We start from the raw sequence: 10,000 nt of genomic DNA on the forward strand, positions 1-10,000 counted from the left end.
TCGACTGCGAAATGATTCCATAGCCACGATAACAGAACAGAAAGATGAGTCCCGGGAGATGAGCAAGTATTTGACAGCAGGAAACTGCATTTGGTACTGTCAATCAAAGCAACACGCCCAGACAATGTAGCTAGCCGGATATATTCGAATCTTGTGGGCACATAAAGCTACGGAATATCCTCTGAAATAATTTGAAATTAATTTTGAATAATTTTTCGACCCTCGACCATTTACCCTCGACCCTCGACTAGTTACCCTCGACCCTCGACCCTCGACCCTCGACCCTCGACCCTCGACCAAAAGGCAAACTCTTATTCATCTGCGTCACAAGTTTTCACTGATTTTGGGCATCATTTTGTTGAAACTCAAGCACGCTTCCAACAGGCCTGTGAACCCTTCCTGCTTATAGAGCAACACTAAAAAACTTCTCCCATATCACATTTGAACCTTAAGCTCGAAAATTCAATACACAACAAGATATTATAATTCACAAAGGCAGAAAATACCACAGAATCCTTTTCCAGCGAAAATTTTATTGAAACAAACAACATATTTGCTCTTAGAGGCGAAAACCTCTTCCTATTTCATTGCGTGCGTGAAGACAAGAAACTCAATTGTGTCAAATTACCATGTACTTCAGGTAAATACTGCTCACTTTGATTTCGTCTCGACGGGCGATAGATTGTTGTCGAAGTCCAGTACTCGTCGCTTTTGAGATTCATGCCTAGTTTATCCAACTGACTTTCCATTATTGAGCTCCATAAGGGTATATTTTGTTTAAGGATCCACTAAAACGCCATTCGCTTTGCATGACTTTCGACGCCATTGCAGGCTAAGTTGATGATTCTACTGTGTCCACCAGAGAAATCTATGCAGTTCCACTACCCTCTCGATCCTAAGAAAATACGCGCAAAAGGCTCTATACACAAGGGCAACACTTACCAGGGGAGTGACAGGCAAGACTTTTACCGACACGGAAAAAAAAAAAAAAAAAAAGAAAACAAACAAACTAAACGCAGACCTCGACTGGGTTTGCCCATAGGCAACCCAGTAACAAACAAACAAATCAACTTTTCTTTATGTCCAAATGAGAACAGATAATTGTTATTTAATTCCAGTTGGCAATAAAAATTTGATTTTCATTCCTGAACAAAGGAAGAACCGATTAAACTACCTTTTAAAAATGCACATCAACTTTAAATGACGCATCCGTAAAAATAACAAACGGTTTAGTGCCCAAGGAAAGAATTTATGGAGTAACTTCTTCCACTTAGTATGAGCTATTACTGGTATTGTTTTGTCGTTGTCGTTCTCTTTCTCTCTCCTTTCGTTTCTGTTCTAGACATAGGTCCTCCAGGAATCATGTAACCTTATCAGAGCTTCTAAAGATGTGCCAAAAATTGCAATACAGAGAAAAAAACAGCTTTAAGCAAATTAAAAATAAACAATCAGCTTAAGTTTGTGGACCACGGTTTCCGAACCAAGATCCCATTCTACACCCCTCTTTAAATCTCTCAATTTACTTGACATTAATGATATCATCAAATTACAGGTACTCTCTTTTTTGTTTATCAATGGTCTCACAGACAATTACCTCCACCTTTTAATGAATATTTCAGTTTCGACTCTTCGGTTCACTCCTACTCCTCTCGCCAATCTTGTGATGGCCATCTTTATGTCTCGTCTGTTAACACTACCCAATATGGTTTAGGTTCTTTAAATTCACTGGCTCTCGTCTATGAAATTCTTTGCCATCGTCTGTCACTAAGTCAAATTCTCTCTCACTATTTCGTAACACCCTCAAGAAATCTATGCTTAATTCTTACACTCCTTAATTACTAGCCTAGTGTCTGAAGAAATGCTTTTTATCCTAAAGAACGAAATTTTTTCTCCGAGTTCACATTGTATGTATATATGTTGTGGTTTAATTTTGCTCTTGGTTGAATCTTTTTTTAAACCAGCTCATTTTTTTCTAACCAGTTTGTTTTTTTCAAACCAGGCATATAATTTTAAACCAGCTTATTTATCAACTGTCTGAAAAGGGATTTTTATCTTTTGGGGTATCGTTTAAAAATAGGGGCATGGCTTTTTGGGGGCTATGAAAACAAAACATTCCTCTTACCTTTCACCTTTCCCTTCCTTCCTGATTATCCGCACTCCAATTTCCAATCCTGTGTAAATTAACCATACCCCAAGTACTATTACTGCCACCCCCTGTCTACAAATCCTACTTACAATTTTTCCTTGAGCCAGTGAGAACTGGTCGCAAATCACATCCATAAATGCTACCGACTGAGCTACAAGGTCAGACGGGATTCATATGGGATTGAAATCTAGCACTTCACATTACACTCTATTCAGTTAACTCTGTTCAAAATATAAGTGCTACACGGCCAACGTTTGTATAAACGTAACCTTTCCTTGTACTTGTACATGTTCATTGATTTAACATCTTCACTTCCCACGGCCTGCTCCCGTCTGACCTTGTAGCTTAGTCGGTAGAGCGGTGGAGATCTAACCCGAAGGTCGTGGGTTCAATTCCCACCCTGGTCAGAGTTTTTCTCTGTCCTTGTGTGGGCCCATTTCCATCTGTAGGGCTAACGCTCACATGGTTCATATGGGATTGAAATCTAGCACTTCACATTACACTCTATTCAGTAAACTCTGTTCAAAATATAAGTGCTACACGGCCAACGTTTGTATAAACGTAACCTTTCCTTGTACGAGAAAAAATGGCCGCGCAAAATCTGGTTCGAGGAGAAGCGAGAGATCCAGATTTCCTCATCACAGCCCTTTGATACTTCATTGGAACCTCGGAAATTTAAGTCAATAAGCTCGTTTAAATACTACAAAAAAGGTTTTTTGCTGTAAATGCGCGTAGTTTAAAGCCGTCGGCCCCTGCCCTTACCGAACAAATCGAAGAAGATCATTGACAATCCTGAACACGCATGCGTGCTTGAGCGCTCTATTCGATACTAATTCGTTGCGGCATCCCATCTGTGTAACCGCGCGAGGCTTAAAGGAATAATCAATGCAAGCTGTTATTTTATTAGCTCTGGTTTTCCTTCAACACGCACAAATCTTTCGCCTTTTACTAAAGATTTCCGTGGAGGAGAACAACTGAATGAGTCTGTGGACTAAATTTTTTGTCGCCCTGCCTTGTGGCGGGGCCTCCCACAAATCAAATAAGTAACTACGACAGGATTCTACAACGAAAAGCTTTAGCCATATTGCTCGCGTCAATAAGCCGTGACTCCTTCGGTCAGTGACAAACTCCCGCTAGTTTTGATCAAGGAAGTGTGAAAATCAATAGGAGTCTCTAAATTTTAGTCAAGAAACCTTGCGTGGTTCGATGGTGTCGGCCTCGGGGCTTTTTGATACTTCAAGAACTTAATTGACAATCCAGAACACGCATGCGTGATTGAGCGCTCTAGTCAATATTTCTTCCATACGGCATCCCACCTGCGTTACCGTGCCAAGCTGAATGAAATTATCAATCCAACCTATAATTTCGATACCTCTGGTTTACTTAGAACACGTTTAAATCTTTCGCCTTTTAATAAAGGTTTTCTTGGACGGAAACAACCCAATGAGTCTGTAGAATATTTTTTTGTCGCCCTGCCCAGACGCGGGGCTCATACGAATAACTTTGACGCGATCGTGCAACAAAACGGTGAAGTCAGATTTTTCGTGTACGGACGCCGTGATTCTTTCGGTCAGTGACAACTCTAGCTTTTTTTTGATCAAGGAAGTGTGCAAATCACGGGCCTTCGACACTTCATTGCAGTCTCAGCATTTTAAGTCAAGAAAGATAGTTTTTAAACTATCTTTCTAGAAAAAATATATTTCGCTCCGACTGTGGGTGGTTCGAATCTGTCGGCCTCAGCGCTTACCCAAACAATCTAAAAATTAAATTGACAATCCTGAACACGCATGCTTAATTTGCCGCTAGTTTTGATCAAGGAAGTGTGAAAATCACAGCATTTTTCATACTTACGCATGCTTGATTTGCAGCTCTATTCAAGTTTTTTTTAATATTTATTCCTGTGTTGCCGCGCCAAGCCAAACAGAATCGTCAAGGCAGCCTATTACGGTTTTAACCATGGTTTTCCTTCAATTCGTAAAAAAATCTTTCGCCTTTTACAAAAGATTTCCGTAGAGGAAATTGGTCGAATCAGGCTGTAGACTATAGCTAATTTTTCGTCGCCCTGCCTTGTGGTGGGGTTCGTCCTGAAACAAAGGAATAACAATGGCACGAACGTGCAACGAAGGGCTGTAGCCATATTTCTCGTGTCGAGAGGCCGTGACTCCTGTGGTGAGTGAGAAACTCCCGCCAGTTTTGATCAAGGGAGCGTGCAAATCACAGCCTTTTGATACTTCATCTAAACCTCGGAAATTTACCGAAGCGGAAAATACCATAAGAGTCTTTGCTTGTCCCCACAAATTTTAAAGAAGCATACTGGAAACAATGCTTATGCAAAATCTGGGGGACAAACAAAGGCTATTATGGTATTTTCGGTATTTGATCGACTCGGTGAATTCATAGTTAGTAGCGCTTACAGGAACAATCCAAGAAGTCCACTGACAATACTGAACACGCATGCGTGATTGACCACTTTATTCAATATTTATTCGATACTGCGTCTCACCTTTGTTACCTCGTCAAACCAAACAGAATCGTCAAGGAAACCTATTACCGTGTTAACGATGGTTTTCCTTCAATTCGTACAATTCCAGCGCTAGAACGACTAGACACTTAAATAAAGTTCCTTTCCTTTCCTTTGACGCGAACGAACAACACAAAACGCTGCAATGACGTTTCCGGACGACGCGATTCCTAGTTTCGGACAGTAACGAACTCGACCTCGTTTTGATCAAGGTGCGCAAATCACGTGCTTTTTATTTTTCATTGTAATCTTAGAAATTTAATTCGACATAAAAGTTTGTAAAAGGCTACCATAAAGGGCTGTTGCTACGAATACACGTAATACACCGTCGGCTTCCGTGCGAGCGGAAGTAATCGAAGAGGTCATTTGAGAATCCTTCACTGCTGAAATCTGGTTTTCCTTTAACATGGTAAACTCTTTCGCGTTTCACTAAAGGTTTGCATAGGGAACAGTTCCATTCTGTCATTTCCCTGCCACAAGATAATATAACGTAACGAGGGAATCGGAATTCATCTCGTTGCCCTGCCTTGTGCCGGTGCTCCAACAAGAAAGCCTCAAAGCAACTTGGACGGCGTCAGTTCGCTTAAAAGATGGGCAAGCCATCTCCGAAGCTGAAGTAGACTAGGAGCATTCCCTCTATTCGAGAGCGAGGAGAACACAGGCACGAGAAAAATGGCCACGCGAAATTTGGATACGAGGAGGGGCGAGCAATCACAGCCCTTTGATACTTCATTGGAACCTCGAAGTTTAAGTCAAGAAAGTTCATTACCAACTACAAAAAAATCTTCCTCTATGAATGCGCGTTGTTCGAATCTAACGGCCTCAGCACTTGCCGAAAGAATCGAAGAAGGTCATTAACAATCTTGAGCACGCATGCGTGATTCAGTGCTCCATTCGATAGTTATTCGATACGGCATCCCACAGTGTCACCGCGCCAAGCTGAATGAAATTATCAATGCAATCCCATATCTCGTTACCTCTGGTTTTCCTTCATCACGCACAAATCTTTCGCCTTTTACTAAAGATTTCCGTGGAGGAGAACAACTGAATGAGTCGGAAAAACAATTTTTCGTCGCCCTGCTTTACTGCGTGGCTAATGAAAGAATAAAAATGAAGTAGAAGTGGACGCCGAATAGTACGCCGTACCCAGATTTATTGTCTCCCTGGGGACGCGATTCTTTACGTCCACAACGAGCTTTGATCAAGAATCTCACGCATTTTTGATATTTGAGTGAAGTCTCCCGAAATTTCAGGCAATAAAGTTGATTTTAAGCCTGCAAAAAAGGGATTTTCTCCTTGTATGCGACTGGTTCGACGCTGTCAGCTTCGGTGCTGACCGAGAGAATCGAAGTCCATTAACAGCTTTAAACACGAGTGCGTGATTGACCGCTCTATAGGATACAGTCTCCCATGTGCATAAAAGCGTCAATTTCAAGAATGCCTCAAAGGATTCCCGAGTAGAAGAACAGCTGAATGAGTCTGTAGACAATTTTTTTTTCGCCCTGCCTTTTGGCGGGGCTCGTCATAAGACAAACGAATAACTTTGACGCTATTGTGCAACGGAACGCTGTAGTCAGATCTCTATCTCGTGTCGGGACGCCTTGATTCTGTCGGTCAGTAACGAACATGGGCTACTTTTGATGACTGAAGGAAATGCGCAAATCACAGGCTTTTGATACTTCACTGCAACCTCGGAAATATAAGTCAAGATATCTCGGTAAAAACTACAAAAAGAGACTTTTGCCGTGAACTCGCCCGGCTCGGAGCCGTCGCCTCCAACAATCGAAAAAGTACATTGACACATTCAGCCTGAACACGCATGCGTGATTGAGCGCTCGTCGATACGGCATCCCACCTGTGTTACCACGCCAATCTTAATAGAATCGTCAATGCAATCAATCATCTTTACCTCTGGTTTTCCTTCATCACGCATAAATCTCTCGCCTTTTACTAAAGATTTCCGTGGAGGAGAACAACTGAATGAGTCTGTAAAGTAAGTTTTTGTCGCCCTTCCTTGTGGCAGGGCTCGCCGTCGAACAAAGAAAGAACTTTGACTGGAATGCGAAACGAAGCGTTGTTGTCAGATCTCTCGTGTGCACACACGGTGTTGTTTCGGTCAGTAACTCAATCTAGTTTCGATCAAGGAATTGCGCAAATTACAGGCTTTTGATATTTTATTGCAACATCGGAAATTTAAGTCAAGAAATCTCGTTTAAGAACTATAAAACAAATTCTCCCGCTGTGAATGCTTGTGGTTTGATGCCGTCTGCCTCATCGCCTACCGAAACGATTAACGAAGTTCATTAACAGTCCTGAATACGCATGCATGAATGAGCATTCTTTTCAGTACTAATTAGATACGGCATCCCACCTGTGTTATCGCGTCATGCTGAAAGTAATCGTCAATGCATGCCTTTACTTTGATAGCTCTAGTTTTCCTTCAACACGCATAAATCTTTCGCCTTTTACTCAAGATTTCCGTGGAGGTAAACAACAGAATGAGTTTGTAGACCAATTTTTCGTTGCCCTGCCTTTTAGCGGGACTGGTCATGAATTAAAGGAATAACTTTGACGCGAACGTGGAATGAAACGCTGTATTCAGATATCTTGTGTTCAGAAATCGTGATTCCGTCGGTCAGTAACGAGCCTGAGATAGTTTGGATGAAGGAAGTGTGCAAATCACATGCCTTTTGATACTCCATTACAGTCTGAGGAATTTAAGTTAAGAAAGCTCTATAAAATCTTTCGTCGTGAACTCGCGCAGCTCAAAGCCGTCAGCTCCAACAATCGAAGAAGTACATTGACACTCCCGAACACGCATGCGTGATTGAGCGCTCGGCGATACGACATCCCACCTGTGTTACCGCGCCAAGCTGAAAGGAATCGTCAATGCAATCAATTACCTCTTTAGCTCTGGTTTTCCTTCAAGTCGTACAAATCTTTCGCCTTTTACTAAAGATTTCCGTGGAGGAGAACAACTCAATGAGTCTGTAAACTAAATTTTTTATGCCCTGCCTTGTGGCGGGGCCCTTAACGTAAGTGCAATCAAAGAGACCAATTTCGCATCGTATGCGAGGTTAAAAAGGGATTCATGACTCTCCATATTGTAAGTGACTGTGTAAGGTGTGGACAAGGCAAAGCTGCCGTTATCTCTGGCAGTTAAAGCTACGCCAATGAAATGACTTCTGTATCTTCTCTCTTCTTTCAGTCCACCAACTCTTTTGTCTGAAGACATGAGGAGACAGATGACGAGAAAACAATGGGAGAAAGAACAAGAAGAAGCAATGAATAAACCGTCGGGCTTGTGCATTATCAAGACATTCGTTTTGATGGTCAGTACCGCGATCTTCGTTTATGTTGGCGGATTCAATGTCACAAGTTAACGACGAAATAAAGAGGAATTGAGGGAATTTTTCTCGTGTAGTAGTAAATCTTGGAAATAGATTGGAGATGATATTTCACTCAGAAAGTGCCAAAAAAGAAAGGAAAGGAAAGGAACTTTATTTAAGTGTCTAGTCGATTTAGCGCTGGAGCACTAATTGGGTACACTGTAAAGTGAAATTAACAATCAACGCAAATCAAGTCAAATGTTAGTTTTTGAGGGGAGCGGAAACCGGAGTACCCGGAGAAAACCTCTCGGTGCAGAGTAAAGAACCAACAAACTCAACCCACATATGACGCCGAGTCGGGGAATCGAACCCTGGCACATCGGTGGGAGGCGAGTGCTCTCACCACTGCGCCACAAAAACCGAATTTATGCTGATTGGATCAAGGCAGAGGTTGTATGCTCTCACAAATCCTCCAATTCCCGAGATTAATGGTGCTCCTATCACTCAAGTTTCTGTTGCTAAATCCCTGGGCGTGCTTATTGATAATAATCTTAACTGGAGTAGCCATGTCGATAAACTGACAAAGAAAGTAGCTTCTGGAATTGGAGCCCTCAAACGTATAAGGCATCTCGTTCCTCAGACGACATTGCGCTCTATTTATCACGCTTAACTTCAACCGCACTTTGACTAGTGCAATGTCGTCTGGGGAAACTGTGGTATCACGTTACATGACAAATTACAAAAACTGCAAAATAGAGCAGCCAGAGTTTTGACCTTCTCTAATTTTGATGCAAATGCTAGCGAGCTATTCAAAATTTTAGGCTGGAAAAATCTAGTTAGCCAGCAACAAATTGCGCTGGCCACAATGGTCTATAAGTGTCTTCAGGGGCTAGCACCGGAATATCTATGTTCTAAATTTACAAACCGCGAATCTGTTTATAGTTTAAGAGACTCTGAAAGAAAGCTTAATGTTCCGTTTCCGCGGACAAATTATTATAGAAGCAGCTTCAGCTATAGAGGTGCTACTGTCTGGAATAGCTTACCCCTCAAAGCGAGACAAGCAGAGTCTCTTGGGCTTTTCAAAAATCTGATTAAAGACATATTTTAGTATAAAGCACGGCATTCATGGAATGCAGCTTTAGAATTAATATAGTATTATAGTAATTGTATTTTATTGTAATCATTTTAAAATTTTACCTTTTGTAATTTAGATTTTAGCATTGTTTGTAATCTTAGCTGATGATTTTACCGTGCATAAATAATAAAATATATCATATCCCTGCACCCCCGAAAATTACAGACGTTTGTACAACTGGGTCGCAAGTGATAGATACAAGCGTGTGAGTGGTGATTGTTTGTGTGCGTTTTATTGTCCGTTACCTACCAAACTTTACCTTTAAAATTTATCACCTTGAAGCCTTATCTAAGAGGATGAACTGAAACAGACGACGGAAAAAGCTATAACTTTTTGGTCTCTTAATGAATCATGCAAAATCGAACTCCTTACGAATTCCTTCTTTTTCCTTCTTTCTCGCAGAAATTCGTAATCATGGTGTTGGGTATTACCAGTTTTCAACTGATGAGGGAGAAAGACAAGAACAGATTAAGGCGTGGGATAAACTGAGAGAGCAGGTACAACGAAAAGTCGATAACAGAAAATCGTTGTCGGCGTCCGTGCCAAGAGCGATGAAAATCGCTTGGAATGCAATAGCGTAATTTATTCACGGTTTTGACACATGTGAGAGGAGGGCGTTATTGTAGCTGAAACAAAAGGAAACGTTTGTATGGTAAGAATAGAGAACAACTCTTCACGGATTGGTTTGAAATACAACATGGCCGCAATCGCAATTTCGCTGTTTAGGAGCACAACATGCCCGCTGAACTTCGAAAATTGGGAATTACCCTGACCTTTTCATTGACACATTTCTCCTTTTCGGGGGCAGAAGGGGTTTTCCTCGCTTTTCCTTCAGACAACGCCCAGGAAATACTCTTAAAGACCTTGGC

At 41.5% G+C, this 10,000-nt stretch overlaps 6 non-coding genes and 1 pseudogene across 6 annotated transcripts; all 7 read left to right on the plus strand.

The window, feature by feature from the left end:
* Window positions 1–3,050: 3,050 nt before the first annotated feature.
* Window positions 3,051–3,172, plus strand: LOC138022533 (U5 spliceosomal RNA). Its single transcript, XR_011126611.1, has one exon. It is a non-coding gene; the product is annotated as a U5 spliceosomal RNA (small nuclear RNA).
* A 343-nt stretch (window positions 3,173–3,515) lies between these two features.
* LOC138022538 (U5 spliceosomal RNA) lies at window positions 3,516–3,636 on the plus strand. The gene has a single exon (XR_011126615.1). It is a non-coding gene; the product is annotated as a U5 spliceosomal RNA (small nuclear RNA).
* A 461-nt stretch (window positions 3,637–4,097) lies between these two features.
* LOC138022537 (U5 spliceosomal RNA) lies at window positions 4,098–4,226 on the plus strand (annotated as a pseudogene).
* A 1,415-nt stretch (window positions 4,227–5,641) lies between these two features.
* Window positions 5,642–5,762, plus strand: LOC138022534 (U5 spliceosomal RNA). Its single transcript, XR_011126612.1, has one exon. It is a non-coding gene; the product is annotated as a U5 spliceosomal RNA (small nuclear RNA).
* Window positions 5,763–6,573: 811 nt separating this feature from the next.
* LOC138022535 (U5 spliceosomal RNA) lies at window positions 6,574–6,694 on the plus strand. The gene has a single exon (XR_011126613.1). It is a non-coding gene; the product is annotated as a U5 spliceosomal RNA (small nuclear RNA).
* A 397-nt stretch (window positions 6,695–7,091) lies between these two features.
* On the plus strand, window positions 7,092–7,212 carry LOC138022536 (U5 spliceosomal RNA). The gene has a single exon (XR_011126614.1). It is a non-coding gene; the product is annotated as a U5 spliceosomal RNA (small nuclear RNA).
* A 363-nt stretch (window positions 7,213–7,575) lies between these two features.
* On the plus strand, window positions 7,576–7,695 carry LOC138022532 (U5 spliceosomal RNA). The gene has a single exon (XR_011126610.1). It is a non-coding gene; the product is annotated as a U5 spliceosomal RNA (small nuclear RNA).
* The last annotated feature ends 2,305 nt before the right edge of the window (window positions 7,696–10,000 follow it).

This window comes from Montipora capricornis, chromosome 10, assembly GCF_036669925.1.
Source record: "Montipora capricornis isolate CH-2021 chromosome 10, ASM3666992v2, whole genome shotgun sequence".
NCBI classification, from domain to species: domain Eukaryota; kingdom Metazoa; phylum Cnidaria; class Anthozoa; order Scleractinia; family Acroporidae; genus Montipora; species Montipora capricornis.